This window comes from Rhinolophus sinicus, linkage group LG07 (assembly GCF_036562045.2).
Source record: "Rhinolophus sinicus isolate RSC01 linkage group LG07, ASM3656204v1, whole genome shotgun sequence".
In the NCBI taxonomy this organism is placed as follows: Eukaryota; Metazoa; Chordata; class Mammalia; order Chiroptera; family Rhinolophidae; genus Rhinolophus; species Rhinolophus sinicus.
This window is the reverse complement of record NC_133757.1, coordinates 23,635,797-23,656,582: the sequence shown is the minus strand read 5'-3', so window position 1 is coordinate 23,656,582 and position 20,786 is coordinate 23,635,797.

Sequence of the window (20,786 nt, the reverse complement as noted above, 5' to 3'; positions counted from 1 at the left end):
TTTCTGGAATGCCCATAGGGTGGGACAGCAGCTCCTCATGCTGGGTTACACCTCCAGGCCCAGCATTGCATTTGAGTTGTGCAAAACTCCTGTGAGGCAGGGGCCAGGTTTCACTGGGGCAGAGCAGGGTGGCAGAAAAGACTATGGCTTTGGACTTAGGACACCCTTCGACTCAGGAGTCCTGAGGTCACATCTTCTCTCTGCCATTTTTTCACAAATCCCTTCCCCTCTGTGCTGGGTGTCTGCCCTCCAGGGCCACTCCCATCCTTCTTGGCCTTACTCTGTGCCTGGGAGGCTAGCCTGCACAGTCTGCGTTAACTGGCTCTCTTGGGTTGGACCAAAAGGGGTCACCAGCAAGAGATGAGAGGGGATTGGGGTATTTCCGTCCTTGGCTCCATCCTGTCCAGGTTGCTATGGATTGGCTGCATCTACCCACCAAAGGCCACAGCTCTCCACACCTCTCTACAAATTTCTCTCCTGGTTCTGGTCATTTTTCTCCATCCATCTTTGCCTCTTTTAGACCTGGGTTGGTCATGGCTTCCCACTGTTACTAACTCCAGGATACCGCACCTTTCACATGTACTTTTACTAATCCTTGCCTACACCTTCGTAAGCAGTGTTTTATTAAACTCTTCTCAGATGACCCAATAGAGTATGTCATATGTTTCCTGTCAAAACTCTGGCTGGTACATTCCCAGAGCATTTCAATGTCCTCATCTGGAAAACAGGGACCATAATATACAGCTGACATGTTATTAGTACACATCCAGTAAAATCATGTGTATCAATGCTCTTTATAATTTATAAATCACAAATCAAAGTGCTAGTTTCCAGGTAGAAACTAGACCAGGAGTTAGGCTGATGTTGAAACCATCTCTGCTATGAAGATTCTGTGTGTGTGACCTTGAATAAGTCACTTCCCTTCTCTGAGCCTGGTTTCTTATTGATAACATGCAAGGGTGAACTCCTAACTTTAAGGTCCAGTTGTAGAAAGTGGCGATTCTATGTTCATTTTGCTATTGAGGAAAGAAATGTCAGGTGATTTGCCCAAGATCACATAGCACGTTCATGGCCACCTGTCTGAGAGTCTATCTGGGCCATAAGAAGCTGGGAGGGACCCCACTGTTGGACCTTGGAGGCCTGGCCAGAGGTATGTGGGGCTAGGGTCTGCCCCCAAGTTTCAGTGGCTCACTCTGCCTCCCAGGGCAGGTGGACCATGCCCTGGGAAGAGAGGGTGAGATTATTAATAATAATGCTAATAAGGGAGAGAAAACAAAGCCGGCAGAGCCTGAGCATTTTTTAAATAAAGAAATTTCCCTCATCTCGTGGTTAATTTAAAAGGTTTATTTCTTGAAATGAATCCTCTTCATCAAACCCCCGATCCTTGAAGATCGGAGGCGACTGCTAGTGCCGGTAATGAATTGATTTGTAACATGAGCGACAAGGCGCCCTCCCGCCCGTGCCCACTGCAGGCCCTTAATCTGCGGTGTTTAAGAGGAAATGAGTTTCTCCATCTCTCGGTCTGAAACCCAGCACCAGTCACTGGAGCCAGCAGGCGAGGCCCAGGCTCAGGCACTAGTAGGGTCTATCTAGCAGGCCATCCCTCCCTGCTCCTAGTACCTCTCTTCCTTCCTTTAAGGGTAGAGTCAGAAGAGCCCCTCAAACTAACACAACCCACCACCAATCTGAGAAAGCCATAGCCACACAGACCCACAACCATCTGAGCAGACACACCCACATACCCACATACACAGTTACACTGACCCATCAGCAGTTGCACTGAGCTGCACAATCCTACAGTGTCACACAAACAGTCTCCTTTCAGGCATAAGATGCAGACAGATAGTCACACATGTCCCCCTAATTCATGGAAGGTGCCCAGTCATAGATATGCATCCAAGCTCGGACATCCAGACACACAGGAGCACATACCCTGGACATGAGGCCCACAGTTCTAGAGGCGTGACAATTAATATGTGGATATTTGGCAGCATGAGCATGGTGGCATGGTGTGGTGGAAACAGCATGGGCTTTGAGCCACAGAGCTGGATTTGTACGTAAATCCCAGTATTTCCAATCTGTTTAACTTTTCTCAGTCTCAATTTCCCCATCTGTGGAATTGCAGCAACAGCATCTCCGTCATGGGGTACATTAGATAACATATGTACAGCTGCATTTAAACTGTTAGCTTCATGAATGCAAGGCCCTTCGTGAATGTTGAGCATTTAGTGGAGCTTTTGCATAGAGTAGGTGCTTAATAAATGCTAGATAATATCATAATTGCCACCCACTCTTGTATCCTCAATACCTACCCTGGTGCTTGATATACATTTTAAAGTAAATTTATGTTAAATTATGCCTAGCACATAGTTGATATTAATGGAATGGTAATTATGAAAAACAGGGAGGTGGAGAAATAATAATCACTTAGTGAGTGTTTGTAATGTGCCGGGCACTGTGCTAAATAGATGCAGTGGGTTATTTCATTGAGTCCTCTGAGCAAGCCTATGAGATTGTTCTAATAGATACCCATTTGCAAATGAAAAAACTGGGCACAGGGAAGGTAAGTGGCTTGCCCAAGATCACACAGCTGGTAAGTGGAGGAGAAGGTGTTTGACCCTAAGTAGTGAGACCAGAGCCTGCTTGGGTGGTGGGTTAATGCTGAAAAAAATCCAGGAACAGCCTTGCTCTTCAGGGGGACCCACGTGTCCTTGGGCAGAGCCAGGTATACCTTAAGGCTGCCTCCTGAAAAGTCACCTTGAAGGGCCCACTAATGCCCTTAAAGCCATAGGCCAGAGGCTTGAAGACATCTCTGGCGGTAGGTCTCGTCAGGTGAACGGGCAGTGCTAGCTCTGGGTGGTTCTCAGGCCTGTCACCGGCTCCAGTGTGGGCACAGCCTCCAAACCTGGTGGAGTCCTGTTCGTGCTTCCAGCTTCCCCACCTCCTCAGCCTCTAGCTGGTCGGTGGTACCCATCTAGACTTCCCTATTTTGAAATAGCTTTAAAGTGCAGGAACCCAAACCCAAAATGCCCCAGGCATGTGCACGTGACAAAATACTCCCTCCTCCTTCCACCTTCCTGATTTGGCCACTGGCATTTTTGCTGTCAGCACATGAAGGCCAGCAGGGCCACAGCCCATCTCCTCATCTTGATGGTCCCCTTCTTGCCGGGGGTAGTGGGTCAGCTGAGACAGTGACTTGGTCACAGGCTGGATCCAGGGTGGAGGAGCCACAGCCCAAATCCGCTTCATGGCCTCAAGGCCAAGCTTCCTCTGGGTCCGACTCTCCTGGGCTTCGGACGGGCTTAGCTCCTTTTCCTCATGTCAGTCCCCTCCTCTCCTAGTCCTCGGGACAGTGAAGGCTCATGGACCTTCCTGAATGACCCTCCAAGCCTCTGTTCAGCCAAAGAGTCCAGAGGCAGCCCCTCAAAAACTGAGGTACCCCATGTCCAGCCCAGGAAGACTCTAGGCGCACCCGTGGGCCTCTTCCCACTCCCCCTGCTGCTCTGCATCCCCATCTTTCCTCGCTCAGAGGTACAGTGCCGAGTGGGCACAGGATGGGGGCGAGGGGCACATGCTCCCCTCCTGCAACTTCCTAGAAGAAAATCATTTTTTATAACTGTTGGAATCCTGATTGAGCTGTCAAAAGTACATGAAACCAGCTACATGAATGGTAAACTATCCATCAGTCACAGGCCTATTTGTTCTGAGACAGTATAAACGTCTTACATTTTTCTTCAAGATAGAAAAATAATACTTACCCCATCATATCCAGGTAACTTGGCCCCCACCCCAAAAAGAAACTTATTAGTCACACTGGTCTCTTCCCTTCTTGTGTCCCAAATCTTTTTATTCTCTTGCCCACCAATCCCACTTTCCTTGAAGCATCAACTCAGTTCTGCCTTTCAGCTTTCTCTCTATCTGTTTAAATCCAGATTTAGCAACACTCCTCTCTCCCCACCCAAAACAAGTTAACAAGTGCTAAGGAGAAGCATGAAGGAAATCATTCTTAAAGATACAAACTAATTTGGGTCCCAATGTCCAGATTCTGGTCCCCTGGACGAGCACTGACACAGACGGAGGTATGTTCAGCTCCCAATTTGCCTTCTGAGCAGTGTAGTGAAGCCCCTCTTGCCCACCTGACGACTGCCTGCTGGTCTGGAGTGATGGGAATGAAGAAGAGGAAGCATCCACCCTTTTGGGTGAGACCTCTCTCCCTGTACACCTGGGCAGGGCTGTGTCCCTTATAGGGACTCTGGGTTTGAGGGAACTCATGACAGGAGCTCAGGCATTTTTTGATCCAGCTGAAAGAGGCCACGGCTTCCTCTCTTACCTCTCCTCCAGCCCCCACAGTTTGGTTTCCACAAAACTTGACCCAGGGCAATGACTCCAGCTGCCAATGATAGGTAAGTAGGGATGGATAGATAGATAGATAGATAGATAGATAGATAGATAGATAGATAGATAGATAGATAGATAGATGATAGATAGTCAGATAGGTAATAGTTACATAGATACTTACATTCAAACACACCCTGACATACATATCCCCCACACTGATCATAGAGACACTTTCAATACAGAATAGGAATTAAGAGTAAAGGCTCTGAAGGCATCCATTTAAAACTACCTGCTCCATTCATCTCCAGATGTGTCACCTTGGGTAAGTTAGTTGACCTCACTCAGCATTCCTCAACAGGCAAATGAGAATAATAATAGGATCTACCTTGTGGGACTGTGAGGAGTCAATGATATTCCGTTAGCACAATGCCTGGCATAAGGTAAGTGTTCAGTAAGTGATTACTATTACTATCACCATCAAATTACACGCCCTTTGCACACACTTGTAAGCACTTATGCAAATCAGAACCTCTTCTAAACTTGGGTGATGCGCACACACCTGCAAACATGTGCACACTGCCAGAAGTACGGGCCAACATGTGGAGGTGGCACAGAGGGTGGTTAGGACACGCTCAGGAGCTGGACAGTTCAAATCCAAGCTCTGCTATTTACTAGCTGTGTGATTTGGAGCAGGTTACTTAACCTCAGCTTTCCCACCTATAAGATGGGAATAAGAATAATAGTTCCTCCTTTATAGGATTATTGTGAAGGTTAAATTAGTTAATATTTATAAAGCAGTTGCTAAATAAATCTCACAACCTAGTAAGCTAACACCTGACTAGCTCCTCTCTCCTGGACACCACACCTTGTTAAGTGATCTGTCCTTGAATATCTGGAAAGAGGCTTTGTGGGAATTTATCCTTTATAGACAAACCCCAATGGACCCTCTCCTCTAGGGTCAGAGCATTGCCAGAGTGGGGGATGCCATCCTCCCACTGTACTCCCTAGATTTGCCCCAAAGTGGCAGTCCCCAGCCCTGAATGACTATGGGGTTTGGGGGACCCCAGCCTCCTTCGCATCAGGCCCAGAATCATAAAGTGAGGGCGTGTTTTGCAAGGGGGATGGAGGGCAACTCTGGCCTTCTCCTTCCCACTTTTCCTCTGGGGTCTGAGCCAGCGCCAGCAGAGTCACCAGGGCAGCCGGAAGCCCTGCCCAGCATGGCACTCCCTCCCCATACACCCCGTATGTGTGCACATGAGGCTGAGACTCCAGGCTGGGAAGAGTCCGGGTGAGCTGGCCAGGGACACCAAGGCTGGAGAAGAGCAAGCCGACAGCCAGCCCCCTTCCCAGCCCCCTCTGTCCTGCCCCGGGCTACCACTAGGAGGCTAATGAAAAGGGAAGAGGCAGGCCAGGGCTCGGGCCAGCAGGAAACAGCGAGGGGACAATGTGAAGCAGGAGGGGAGCGGCCCTCAGGCAGGGACAGACAATGTCCCCATATGGGAAGCAGACGGAACTGCCCCACCCCCCTTGGTCCTGGGGCCTCCTCGGCGGCAGGCAGCAGTCTCAGCTCCACGTCAGAGCCTGGGTAGTTTGTGCCCAGGAAGATGCGCCCTCCGAGCTGCTGTGGCAGGAAAAGGAGCAGAAGAAGGGAGCTCTCCGTCCAGCAGGTGCCCAATAGAGGACTCCGCGGGGGCCATGGAGCCAGGAGGACACCCACAGGCCTCACGTGCGCGCGCACACACACACACACACACACACACACACACTGACCACCTTCTGGTTTGTCTAAATATTTTAAAACTATACCGTAATTCATGCCCAAAGTGAAAGAGTGAAATATACAGAAGTACCGCGTGCTGAGTAAAATGTGAAAATTCCCCTCTAGCCGGCAACTCCACCTCGACTTCTCTTTTCAGAAACAATTATTTTGAATACTGGCCTTCAAGCAAAGGCTACTTTCTGCACAAGTCTATTGTAAGTGTGGTGGATCTCCTGCCAGTCACATTCTCATCAAGGCCAGGCTTTTCTTGGAGCAGAGCCCTGTGGAGGGCGCCTGGGATGAGACTCTCACACGGCCCTCCCCTGCTTGCGATTCCAGGTTGTAAATCTTCTAGAATGGTTCACTTTCTACCCAACTTTACCATCTCTCAAGAAAAAACTCTTCTGTCTCTTTTAACGCCAAGTCTCATTTTTAGTTTTATACGTTTCTCCCTGTCTTTGAAATTTAGTTCAGCTTGTTTGGTTTTGCTCATAAGTTATTTTTGCAAGTAATCAAAAAATATGAACGAAACTTTTAGAATTTCACAGTGACATCTAATTTTTTAGAATTTCACAGTGACATCCTCACTGTGAGATGAGGATGTCACTGTGAAATTCTATAAAAAAAAATTCTAAAAAAAAAAAAATTATGCTCCAGCTTTTTTTTTAATGCTCAAGCCTTTATGCTGGAGCCATTTGAGCACCAGGCCATTGCCAGGCTATCCCCTCTGAAGACATGAAAATCTGAAAATCAGCAGAGGTTCTGCTTCCCTCTGGGACAGCCCCAAGGGACACCATCTCTGGGACTCAGGGTTACACTAGTCTCTTGCCTGGGGGAGTGAGCTAACAATTATTGGGGTCCTACTGTGTCAGACCCTTTATGTGTTTTGTCAATCAGGACTCATTTATTTGTAAGTGATAAAAACCCAATTTTAACCAGTTTAGTCAAAGAGAGGAATCTACTGAAGGGATGTGGACTCTGAGGTAATCAGAACAAGGTTCAAATAATCAAAGAACAGTAAGGGCCGAGTTGGTACAGAGCTTCAGGAACTTTCAGAACAGGACCTGGATGGACACCAGGATGCCCATCTCTGGGGTTTCACCTACAGCTCACGTCACCAGGGAAGGATCACAGAGAAGGACTCCCATTGGTCCCCATAGGTCAGGTGGTCAATCTAGAATCAGGTGACTCTGGCCAGGGCTGAGAGAGGGTCAGGAGAGTCTCTCTGAGACTATATGTTGGTTTCTAAAAGAAATGACCAACATTTCCAGTGAAGCTTGGCCAACAATACCAGATGTCTATTAACCATAAATTCTTCTAATCTGCACAAGTCTGTGAGGTCAGAATGGTATTATCCCCATTTTACAGGTAAGTAAACTGAGACTCCAGACAGACGAGTTAGTTTAGAGCCTGGATCCAAAGCCAGGTCTGTTTGACACCGAAGCCTAAGCCCTTGACATGTATAATGCTGATTTCCTCAAGGGAAAGAACGGCAAGTCAATGTGAAATATTTTTCTAGTAGGCCAGTTGCGTACCAGTCACTATGCTAAGCTGTGTAAGGCAGTCAGAGCTGGGCGAGACAGGGGCTTGGGTAACATGCAGTGAGAAAGGAATCACAGAGGAGTCACTTCCCATTAGATGATCACTAAGGGAGGTGGCATGTGACCTGCTCCTTGAAGGGTGAGTGACATTTCAGTAGGTGGAGATATTAGGGAGGTATTTCCAGCAAAATGGACCAGTGTAAGCAAAGAGTCAGATAGGCCAAAGTGTGAGACGTATCTGAGGAACAGCAAATAGACTGGTTTGGTCAAAGCTTGAGATACAAACAGGAAAGGAAGTAGGAATGAAACTAGAATGATACATTTGTGGCCAGTCTTGACTGGAGACAAAATTGCCTAGAAGTTAAGGGTACAGACTTTGGGACTTCAGCTTATGGTGTATGAACCTGGCAACTTATATGGGCTCTGTTTCTATTTATTCATGTGTAGAACAGGATGAAATAAAAGTAGCTACTTAGGATCGTGGTGAAAACTGAACGAAATAATATATGAAAATAATGCTTTGAAGCAATAACTATTATTATTATAAGGTGAGTTAGATTTTAACACATATTGGGAGCCATGGAAGATTTCCAAGTAGGGCTGTGCCATTAGTTTCCTGAGGCTGTCATAGCTAAGTACCACAAATTGAATGGCTTAAAACAATAGAAATTTGTTATTTCACTGACTCTGGGTGGTGAACACACAATGGGATTTATAGATGATGTAATACAGAATTGTACACCTGAAATCTATGTAATTTTACTAACAATTGTCACCCCAATAAATTAAAACAAAAAAAAAAAAAGAAATTTGTTATTTCACAGTTCTGAAGCTTCAAAGTCCAAACTCAAGTTGTCTGCAGGACCATGCTCTTACCAAAGCCTCCAAAAGAGGATCTTTCCATGCCTCCTCCCGCGTCTGGTAGCCCCAGGTGTTTCTTGGCTTGTGGCAGCCTAACTCAGATGTCTGCCTCCATCTTCACAGGGCGGTCTTCCCTCTGTGTCTGTGTCTTCACAGTCTGTTCCCCTCGCTTTATATGGATACCAGTCTTATTGGATGAAGGGCCCACCTTACTCCTTTGTGATCTCATTTTAATTTACATCTTAATTACATCTGCAAAGGTCTTATTTCCAAATAAAGTCACACTTGCTTTATTTGGTACTTATTTCCAAATAAAGTACCATGGGATAGGACTTATTTGAACAAAATTTTTTTGTGGTGGGGGTACACTACAACCCATAACAGATATGGTCAGAGCTGTGCTTGGATTGATTGGTTTTGTAGGGGTGAGTGGGAAAAACTACACCCTAGAGAGACAGATGGCAAGGAGACTGCTCAGGAAGCAAGAAACAGGGGATCTGATTTGGGCCAGTAGCAGTGGGGATGAAGATTTTATAGGACCTGACAATTGCTAGGGTGGGGAAGGATGGGGAAGGGGGTGAAGGGAGCGTCCAGATGATCCAGAGGCTTTATAGGTAAAAGGATAAGGGAATGAGGAGGGGGATCAGGAAGAGGGGGGCCCATTAGACACTAAGCTCTTGGAGGGCAGGGACAGTGTCCTTCACTTGGTATCCTTAGCGCCTGGCACAGCGTCTGCACATTGGAAGTGCTTGAGAAATGTTTGCCAAAGAAATGCATGCGTTCAGTTTTGCACATGGTGAATCTGACATACCAGGTAAAACAGGCAGGTGGAAATTTAAACCTGTCATTTGGTAAATTGAGTTTGGGGTTAGAAATCTCAATCGGGTGTTCATTTCCAGAGATATTACAGGTCAAGTTGAAACCTATAGAGCTTATGAAAATGCAGAGAGGGGAGAGAAAAGGTTTGAGGGCAGAATCTTGGGCACAGTTACATTTAAGAGATGGGAGAGGGCAGAGGAGCTGGTAAGAAGCCAGAAAAGGAACTTCAGAGGTGGGGGAAGGGAAGTAGGAAGGTGCAATGTCATGGAAATCAAGAAAGGAGACATTTCAAGGAGGAGGGGTGGAGCTGCTGCCAAATGTGCAGAGGTCGAAAAGAAGAAATACTGAGAGGAGCCTGTGGATTTACTAATTAGGAGACCAGCAGCAGTGTCCCCACCTGGTTAGGGCAGGAGGAGGTGAGGGGAGCCTACTCGGGGCAAAGAAGCTAAGAGAAGGAGCATGTGTATGTGCGCACTCTTGCCTCTTCACGTCTGTGTGGACCCGGTGGTCTATGAGAGAGAGCATAACTCAAAAACAAACAAAAACCATGATGGGGGGTACACATGTCAGGATTCAGGATTTGCAAGTGAAATGATGACTATTCATGGAGGTAGAAAAGAGATGGGTTGGGGAAAGGGAGAGTAATTCTTAGTGCCTGATAAATCTTCTCTGAGGGCAGAGGGTGGAGGGAAGTGATACCCCAGGCAAATGAGAAAACAATGCTCAGCCCGGCTCTCAGATCCCAGAGGCCACTCGTCCAGGTTTCTCTTGCACATGCCCCTCAGTGGGTGGAGGGGGAAATGGCCTTGTCCTCAGTTCTTTAGTTTATGTTTCTGTGTCTTTGTGAGTTTCCATTTTCACGTGCTTTGGTAACCAGCCGTTCATGGATCTGAATGATGGAGTCCCCACTACTGTCAGTCTTGTTTATCACCGGAGATGCTCAGTAAATACTTATAATTGGAAATGACAATGACAACATCACTAACCACAAGTAAGGCCCGTTAAACACCTACTACCTGCCAGGCACTTTACATTTATTATCTCAGTTAATACAGCAACTCCACTGGTAGGGGTTATTATTATCTTCACTTAACAGATGAAGAAATGGGAGTTCTGAAGGGCTTAGTACGTTTCCGAAGGCCACTCAGCTAGGAGATGGCAGAGTCAGGATTTAAACCCAGATCTGTGTGGCCCTAGAACTCTGACTCCTGACCACTGATTGCTACAGTGCGGGAATGTATGAGTCTGTGGGGAGTGATAACCTGTGTCTGTGTTCTGTGCTATTTTGCATGTATTTGTGGTCACCCACAGGCACATACATTTGTAGGTCCCTGTCTACGTGTGTTCCCGTGTGAAGGCTGTGCCTATATTCAGTGTGTCTCCTCATGGGTTTGTGAGTACAGACGCTGTTCCACATCCTGCCTCCAGGTTTCAGCTCCCAGTTTGTTCCTCCTTGAGGCAGTGGTGGTTGAATTAAGCTCTCAGGTGTGTTCAGGGCTCAGTCTGGAGCCCACCTGTCCGTCAGAGGTCCTATAGGGAGTCCCTGCCTCCAATGGTTCTGCTCATAATTCTCCTTCCTTGTTTAAAGGGGCCAGTGGGTCTAATGATTAGTTACCACCTTGTCGATATTCTCACACAGGAAGAGGATGAATGGTGAGGCACTGCCCCCACCCCTGACACACACACACATTCTGTGGCAGATTAAGGATGAGGGAAGGGACCCTTCAGCAAGGGGATTTAGGGGAGGGCAGCTCTGGGGACCTTGGAAGGGCTTTTTTGTGATTCTCCAATTGCTCCCACAAAGGTGGTGGCCTGCAGTTAGGAGAGTTCTACCTCCCCTCCCCCCAGCCCTTCCCTTTCCAAGTCCTCCAGGTTCTGGGAGGCAATGGGAAGACCACCTGGTGAGGGGAGGCCCTTCTTGAGGTGAGAGAGCATACCTGTCCAAGTTCTCATCGGCATGTACTTGAAAGTGCCGCTGTCTGTGTGTTTCTGTGTCTTTGTGATTTTTCATTTTCACATGCTTTGGCAACCAGCCATTCGTGGATCTGAATGCGTCACACGGTCCATAAACATATCTGGGTCCTTCTGTTCCTTCATGTTCATATGTGGCTGCATATGCCCACGACTATGTATATACCCACACATGTATCTATGTGGGGTACAGCTCTGTCTGTGTGTATGGTTGTGCGTGTACAGATGTGTATATGTGTATGGGGGTGTCTGAGTCCTGCTATGTGTACGTCTGTATCCTTGCCCTTCACAGTTGTCAAGTGTGGCTCTCTTCCCACCCTGCTCTGGGTCCTGAACCCACTTCCTGATGTCCTGGGAAGGAGCTGGTCATCTCTAGCTGAGGAGGGGCTGAATGAAGCTTCCATCTCTCCCCGTTCTCACTGAGCCTCAAAGGCAGGTCCTGGTGACTCAGTCACCAAGTATGGATCCCTGACCCATCTGCAGTCTTTCTGCCCTCCCTGCTGGGCTCCTGAGTCCTCAAAGTCTTTACCCTGGGTCTCCTCCTTGCCCTGTGGCTGGAGCCTTGGAATGAGGCCTATTCATGTTCTGCTACCCAATGTCTGCGGAGTCTCCCCTGTTCCACTCAGGTCAGAAGCTACACACATCCATTTAGTGACTCGCCCTATGACATAAATGTCTTTGAGGGCAGATTCCAAAGCAACCCCACATTTCACAGCTTCTGATCCCTAACCCCACAATTCTTGACACACTCTCCTTTGACTCACAGAATCTGTCCCTCAACCTAACTTCCCTGGATCCAGCCCTGAAAGAAAGGGGGAAGCAAAGGGGCACTGTGTAAGGGAGTGTTCCCTTATGTCAGGACTCAGAGCTTGGGGAGGGGAGACTGGGGGCCTGGGGTAGCTGAGGGGTGGGACAGGAAGGAGTAGGCAGGGAGGGGCTGAGCCTGGCAGGAAAGAAATGCTAGGCCTGAGGTCCTCCTGCCCCTGCCACACACACACTTACACACACACTCACCCTGTTGGAAGGTGACATTTGCTATTAACCTTATATTGGGCCATTTTGTAAATCAATGTCACTTACATTTAATAACAAGTGTAATCAAAGGAATTATGCAAATTTAATTTGATGCTTCTTGAATTATGCAAATCTGCGGCGCACATAATGTTCTCTGACATGTGCCCGTTGGAGAGAGAGAGAGAGCAGGGGAGAAAGTGGGGAGGGGTTGAGAGAGGGAGGCTAGGACTGGGACTGAGAGAGAGAGAGAGAGAGAGGAACATGGGGATGGGCTGGGACTCAGGAAGGGGGGCGAGGAAGGCAGGGAGGTGGAAGGCAGCAGAACAGCTGCAGCCCAGGTGCCCTCCATCATGGTGAGAAGGGGTGGACAGATCTGCTACCTCCATCTTCTCCATGCCCAGATTTTTATTCCCTCTCCCCTGCTCACACAGCATGACCTTGTTGGTCACTTGTCCTCAACGTCTCCTTTTGTGAAATGGAAGTATCCAAAAGGGTTGCCCACTCATGGGGTCCTAGACTCCTGATATAGCTTGGTCTTCTGAGAGGTCAGCTTCTCAGTCCCCAGCCCCCATGGCAAGGTGACCTATTGTAGTACTAGGTATTATGATTGTCTTTTGTTCTTTATGGTCTTAAAGTCCTGGCAGAAGGAGAAGAAGTTGCACCACCCACTACATGACAATAAAAACCTGCTGACCCCCTCCCAAGTACATATTGTGGCAAACCGAACAATATGAGTGATGACACACACATGTTTACACATGCATTTATATCTGAGATGACACAGTCACACATATACTGTTAAAACATTATAAATATAGCCAGTGACAATCTAACATGGAGTTACTCCCAGAGACCCACATAAAGGCTATATAGATACAAGTACTCAGTTGTGTACTCCAATACATGAACATTTAAAACATCACCTAGACACACCTGAGCCCAAGGGACATTGATTCCCAGTCATGCTATGTTATGCTTATGGCCAAACACTAACATATGAACGTACAAGGTACATTCCTTGATGTACACACACCCTCACTGACTCTTGAAGCAAACTCCGTGATCCAGGGAGCTCCTGGCTGGAGTGGTGCCCTTCCTTACTGGTCAGACTCTGTCCGATGTTTATTTGGCCCTGCTCGCAATGTTATCTAGAGAGGGCCAAGGTCGTGATACCCTGAACAGAAGTAACTCTGCAGTGTGAAGAGATGGGCCAAGGTGAGAGGGAAAGACCGTGAACCTGTTCCCCAAACTCTGGACGCTCATTAGAACTATGAAGGGACATCTTAGATACATCAATGTCCCAGCTCCCCACAAAATCTCAGCTCCTCCACAGTCCCCACCTGCCACTAAGGCCATCACAGACCAGCCCAGGGCTCCGTCTGTGTCAGTGGGGCAGAGCAATGTTGGAGCCCTCTTCCCTGAGTGGTGGGAATAGAGAAGTAGTCTGTTCCTTCCCCAAGATGGCAACAGGCACCCTCAAGCGTTCTCCTGACAAGTATGGGACAAGCATACTTATTATTATTTTCCTTTCCCGTGTAAGTTCTGTCTCGGGCTTACAGGTGATGTCTTCATTTCTCTCCTCCTTTTCCAGCCCTATCTTCATGCTTGGAGTCTAGGGGCCTATTCCTCTGTACTGGTAATCGGATGGAGTGATCAGGGGTTAGTGGGACTGGGGTTGGGGGGAGGTCAGGGGTCAGGGTGTATCTGTTAATGAGGGTGTGGCAGTGGCAGTGTATTTGTGCATTAGTGTCACTATATCTGTCGTGAGTGTCCTTATGTCTCAGTGTTTCTCCTTGTCATTCATGTGTCATTAGGTCATTTGCATGTTCATGGGTTAGGGTATGTTTGCTCTTTCAGTGTATTATTTCACCAAATATGCACCAAAGTATTGTTTCAACATTGTCTTCATGTGTGTCACATTTTGTGAATGTGTCGCACTCCTGTGAGTCAACACGTTTCAGTTGTCACAGAATGTGTGTCCCTGTGCTCTGTTTCATACAACATGTGAATGAACGAATACTTGATACGTCACAATGTGAAAATCATCATGTTGGAATTTTTATAATGTGTTCTGTGTGTGTGAACATGTTTGCGTTGTCAAAATGTGTGTGCCATTACACTGGGGCTATTGTGATGTCTGAGTTGATACAATGTGTGCCTAAATCTATCTCACCATGTTTGAATGGCTCTAGTGTGTGTTTCCAACCTTGAGTTGCCATCATGTGTTCTTGTGAGCAAGCGTGTTTCAGCAGGCAGAGTGTGAGTTGTTATGTGTAAATTGTCACCACAACTATATTACTGTATTTGCATCGTCACAATGTAACACTCTATGTGTGCCAGGTTTGAGTTATCAAGGGGTGTGATTACATCCCCAGTATCGTTCTATGTAATCAGTTTTGAGTTGACTCAATGTGTGTAATTATGTCACCTTTATTTTAATTATCCCCAAATTGTGAGGATATCACGAGATTTGAATGTTCACTGGGTGTCTCTGTGTATGACTCTAAGTTTGAGTGTCATGGGTTATCTTTGTGTGACAATGTATTTGCATTTTAACAGCATAATATGTATCTCTCTGAGTTGGCACAATGTATATGCCATCATGTTTGAACATCTTGTTATCAAATGTTGATGTTTTTACAATGTGTGTCTGTGTGAATCACTGTGTTTCAATTGTCACAGTGTATGATTGTATGTCACCATGTATAACTTATACATCTGTACTTACGTTAGTGTTAAAACACGTGTCTGTGAAGATCATGCTTAAGTTGTCACGATGTGTATTGCCATGTTTAAGGTGATACAAATGCTGTTTGTCACAATTGTTGAGTGTATTAACATGTTTGAGTTATCAAAATGTATGTGTGTTGCCATGTTGAGGCAACAGTGTTTCCCCCTGTGAGTTTGCATGTTTGTGTCTGTGTGTATTTGAACATGTTTGAGGTATTACAACACCTGTGTGTCACCACGTTTGAGGTGTCTCTTAAAATGGGTGTGACAATCTGCTTCTCAGCATGGGTTCAAAAGTAAAAGACTAGGAATAAGAGGGAAAGTGGGGGAGCAAGAGGAGGAAGAGGGCCGGGCCATAATCTAGATGGGGTGGGATGGGGGCTGGTGGGGGTTAGGGACAGAGTGAGCTCTAATTGGCCCGCGGTGAATTATTCACATGTATAATCCTCCAAGAATTTCAGCGCGGGCAGTGCCAGTAAATGCTGTGCATGTTTAAAAGTCATTTCCATAAGTAAGTGCAATTTCTCTACTGTTTGCCCCTGTTTAATGAAGTGAAATCTTGTTTGCATTCCTCCCAATTTCCCAACGAAAGGCGCCCAACCGTTCGCACCAAAATTACACCGCCCAAATTAAAAGTCGGGCTCCAAGGGAGGTGAGGGGCCAGCAACATTGGGCCCTTCTGGGAGGGCCTACAGAGAGGTGGGGGGCAGGCAGGAGCCAGGCCTGGGTTTTTCAGCTCATTGCTTCCCTGCAGTTCTTACAATTTCAAATGCTTCCCCACCCCGCCATGTTCCCCACCCCTACTTGCCCCCATCATGTTCTTGCTCCCCTTTGCCTCCCCCTTCTTTAAATGAATCCCTGGAGTACAGGAAGTGGGCATGATGTATTTGTTCATAAATATGTAAATGCACCCCTATATGCATGTATACACATGGTCGTGTGTGTACTTGTGAAAGTGTGATATATAATCGTACACTGTGATGATGGAAACACAATGATTCGCACAAATACACAGAGTAACAACATAAACACAAATGAGTATGTGTTTACGTATGCATCCTTGCCTGTGGATGTCTGTGGATTTGTATACGTGTCTGGCTTTATGTGTTGGGTGCATTGTGTGTGTCTTTAAGATGGATGGTTACATAGACAATATGGATAAAGAAAGAGAGGAGGGAGGAGATGGTAGGTATTTGTGTAGTTCTCTATTGCCCAGGATGGAGTACTTATCTCTTTTGCAAGGATCTACTCCTTTCTGAGAGATGTATGATGAACCCTTCCCCACCCAACAGTTGCTTCTGGCAGGGCAGCAGGATCAGAGGACTCATGTCCTTCCCCTCCCTACTTGACAGAGCCCTCTGGCCTGTGAGGACCAGTGAGATGGTTGACCTTCCAGCTCCAGCTCCATGTATGGTGCTTGAGCAAAGATTACTCCTGAATGGGCTGGTAGGAGACCCCCTCGAGGCTCTACTCCCTCCTAGTGCCAAATGGCACCTGCATGAGGGTCACTTTGGCAAGAAGCCTAAAACAGAATTGTAGATTACCCTTAGTTGAATTCTCTGGAAAAGTATTGGCAACTGGGGTGAAGTGGGGTTGAGGAAAGGGCAGGAAATGATGGCCCCACCTGCAAAGGCCTCCCAGTGACCCCTGGAATCCCCACCAAGGGCTCTTGAGGTTTTCAAATTCTGAGAGCCCAGGCTCTGAAGGTGAAAGAGTAACTGGTCCCTGTGTGAGATGTGAGGTGTGACCATATGTGTCTTCGGTCTTTGTCGATATCACCACCTCCACCAATCTAATCATCTTCTGTGGCCCAGCTTCTTCCCATTTACCCGTCAGCCTGGATGGGAGAGAACAAATAGGTCAAATAAGTACAGTGATCCCATCACCCTCAGGTCTACAGACATTAAGACCACCACCTTCTCCTTAACACGTCACTACAGGACACTGATGGAATAGCTGGAAGAGGTTCCGGTGGCTGGCTGAAGGTCTGGTAGAGAACATCATTCAGAGGTGAAATCCTGCAGGAAAGGAATTCAGGAGGGTTGAAAGAGAGCTCAATTGATTTAGAGTCAGGGCCCCTCCTTGGAGAGGGCTTCTTCTCTCACACTTCTTTGATGTCCTTGGGGAGGTGGGACATCCAGGCAGAGGAGCAAAGTGTCATCTTGGTCATGATCTCCCCACCTTATCTTCCACCCTTATCCAATCTGCTAATATGTAATCCGTCCAAAAGCACAGCTCAGATTTCTCTTTTCCCATGGCTCCCCAGTACCCAAAGCAAAAAGTCCACACGGCTTCTGTTATCAGACAAACAAGGCCCTTCACAATAGGATAACTCCTTTCCCTTTCAACCTGCTTGTCTAGCTTTGGCTTCCAATGATGCCAACTGCATAAGGTTCCTCCTAAACCCCGTCCAAGCAAGTAGGGAAAGTGGATATTTCCCCAACTTCCTTAAGGTTTCCCCTCATCCCCACTTTGTCTATGCTCTTCCTTCTTCCTCAAATGCCACCATAAGCCTCACCCTCCCTCCCTCCAAATTCCTGCCTGGTGGAATCCTAAGGAACATTAAGGTCAGGTTTGATGCCACTTTCTCCAAGAAGACTTCCATGCTGGACCCCAGCATGGCTACCATCAGTAGCGCCAGTGCTTCCTGGAGCATGGTTTCTCTGTCTCTGTGATGTGAATTGCTTGCCCTTTCTCCTTGCCTGCTGAGACCAGACCTGCTGGGCTCCTGTGTGTTTGGTCATCAGGCTTTGAACACCCCTGAGCAAGGGTAGAGAGCAGCTCACAAAGCCTTTGTGGATGAGCTGATGGATGACTGTTGGGCTTGGGTGCATGTGTCAAGAAATAGAGCTTATATTTGGAGCTCCTCTCCCTATCCTAATCCAGCAGAATTAAACCCCAGGCCCAGCTCTCCACGGCCCCCATCTTTATCCTGTTTCTTTCTCTGTGGCAGCAGGAACTGCCCACTCCATGCTGTTGGCAGGAGAGGCTAGGGCCTTGCTACCAGTTGAGAGATTCCCATCCCCACTGAGGAGACTCTGGATAGAACTGACTCTCTTCCGTGCTCCCCTAGGGGCTTTCTCTTACCCCCAGGGACCCCTGTCCGTGTTATCTAGGCTGCTGCTTTCATTAGTGAGGTCCTTCCCTCTGAATAGGGGAAGACTCTGCAGTTAATGTGCTGACAACCCCACTTCTCTTCTCCTGGGCCTGCCTTCCATATTAGATACACCATTCCTCCCACCAGACATTCCTCAGCCCATCACTGGACTTTCTACTATACCCCCTTTGCCCCCAAGACCCCAAGACTCACTGATTTCCTCCATTAACCACTCCTGATCATTCTGTACTTTCCCCCATCTAACCCACTCTTTCTTTAATTGAAGAGCCACCACCAAATCTCCATTATTCCTGTTGCCTCCTCTTCCCTCTAATTCTCTCACGGAACCCCCTTTCACTGACCTTTCTCCCTTCCCACCGCTATTCTCTGGCCAGTCCAGAGCACCTTGCTGTCAAAATCTACAGAAAAAGAGCTCCAGCTCCATTTCTAGATACATCCTCAGGCTCTACCACTTTCCCAAGCAGAGCCGGACATCCCTGCTAGGAGCCTGGGCCAGGGGTTGGGGGTCCGGCTGGGTTCCAGACACGATGGAGGCGGGGACTTCAATCTGGAAGGTCTCTGTGGGCCCTTCCCCCTCCCCTTAGCAAGTCTGGGAACTCGGCCCGAGCCTGGTCTGCTCCCCCGCCCTCCCCTCTCCGCGCTTTCATCAGAATTCAATTTCCGCCCGTAAGTGACTCTGCGGGCCCCTGATCCTTCCCTTGATGAATGAGCCGCCCGGCCCGGCCCCGTCCGTCACCGTCACCCTCGCCTCGGCCCGGGCGGCAGCCGCCCCCAGTCTCGGCCCCTCCACCCAATGTCGGCCCCGACCCCCCACAGCTCCCACACAGACCCCCAGCCACCTCCATCCCCTTGGGTTCCTCCAGCATCCAGCAGCCCACCCCGCTCCCATACCCGCGTGGCTTTTTTGGATCCCTGTCTCTGTCTCTCTCTGTGTGACTCTGTCTCTCCCTGTCTCCTCTCTCTCTCTCTCTCTCTCTCTCTCTCTCCCTCTCTCCCTCTCTCTCTTTCTCCCCCTTCCCCCCTTCCTCCCTCCTTCTTCCTTCTCTCCCTCTCTCCCTCTAACACCTCTATTCATCTCTGGGAGCAACATCATTTATTTTGCACTTCCCAGATAATTTACTTTTTTTCCCTTCTACAGGAATTCTCCATTTCCCTATAAAATGAAAATTCATCTAGAATTACATCTTATGTCATCATTATGTTTATTAAGCGTGGATGATGTATATGAACAGGACGGGCTTGCTGCTGAGTGCTTAATGGTGCATAAGATTAAGCCGAGGCTCTCAGCTGCGCAGCGACTCCCCTCCGGTTCCCATGTTGTCGAGGCATGCTGGGAGTACAAGTTCCGAGCGCACGGCCAGGTGAACGCGCCGCCGCCGTCGCCGTCGCTGTGCGCCCCCCCCCCCCCAGGGTCCCGCCAGGCCCACCCCGCCCGGCTGGGGGCGCCAGCGCGGCCTGCGCCTCCTAGATACCCAAACAGACGCGCCGGGTGAGGGCAGCCGGCCCTGGGGTCACCATCGTTCCCCCCGCACCCTCCTCTGGGGCTCGGCGGCTGGATCGCACGCCCCCGGGACCCGGTCTTGCTCCTGGGTCCTCCCTCCCAGTCCTGGGAACAGGGAGCTCCCCTCCCGCCCCTCCTTTCTTCCTGTCTCGCTGGGTTTCTGCCCTTGGTTCTCTCCAACCCGCCTCTCTTTCTCTCTGTCGGATTTCTTGGGGCTCTGATGTTTCTGTCTGTCCCTCTGCGGCTCAGTCTCTTTCAAGTCCTTCCCTGTCTTTAGCCCCCCACCCCCTGCTTCGCTGTGTCTCTGTGTGTGTTCCTCCCTAACTCGCCGGCTCTCCCAGGCTGTGTGTGTCTGTCTGTCCGTCCGCCTCTCGCGGTCTCCCTGGCTCCCCCTCTCTCCCTCCCTCACTCCCCTCTCCCCTCTCCCGGCGCTGGCGGCCACCGCACTGCAGCGCGGCACCAGCAGTCTATGACAAAAACATTATCCTTCTGCTGCTAAACAATCCAATAAACCTCTCCACAGGGAGAAAGTTAACCTCTTGTCTCTTCGGCTGATGCCTTCCCGCCCACGTGACTGCTGCCACAGTAAATTCAAATCATTAGTCTCCTCACCCCATCAAAAAACTTCTATTAGTAATGGAGACCTCGCCGGAGACCTTCCGCGGAGAGCGCTGCCTTCCCAATTCCCAGTGGAAAAATTCTGCGCGAAAAACTAATTCTACTTTTAATAATCTGTCATCAGGACCAGAGGCAGTCATAAATTATATGGGAGCGCGTGTGAGAGCGCGCCACAAGAGGGAAATCAGGGCGAAAAATCAAAGCCCAAGTTTGACAAACTTTCCTGAAGATAAATAATAACTTACAAACAGGATTAGTTGTAAAGTCACGCTCCGGCGCGCAGCCACGGCGGCAATCACGTCTGCCGAGGGCCGCCACCGCTGAGGCACCTGTCACCGGCCGCCACCGCCTCCGAGCCTTCCTCCCTTCACTCTCTCCCCTTCTCCTCTTCCTTACCCTCCAACCTTCCTCTCCCCTCCCCTCCTCCTCTTCCTCCTGCTCCTCTCCTTTCTCCTCTTCTTCCTCCTTCTTCTCCCTCCTCCCCAGCCTTCTCTCCTCTCCTCACCCGGGCCTGCG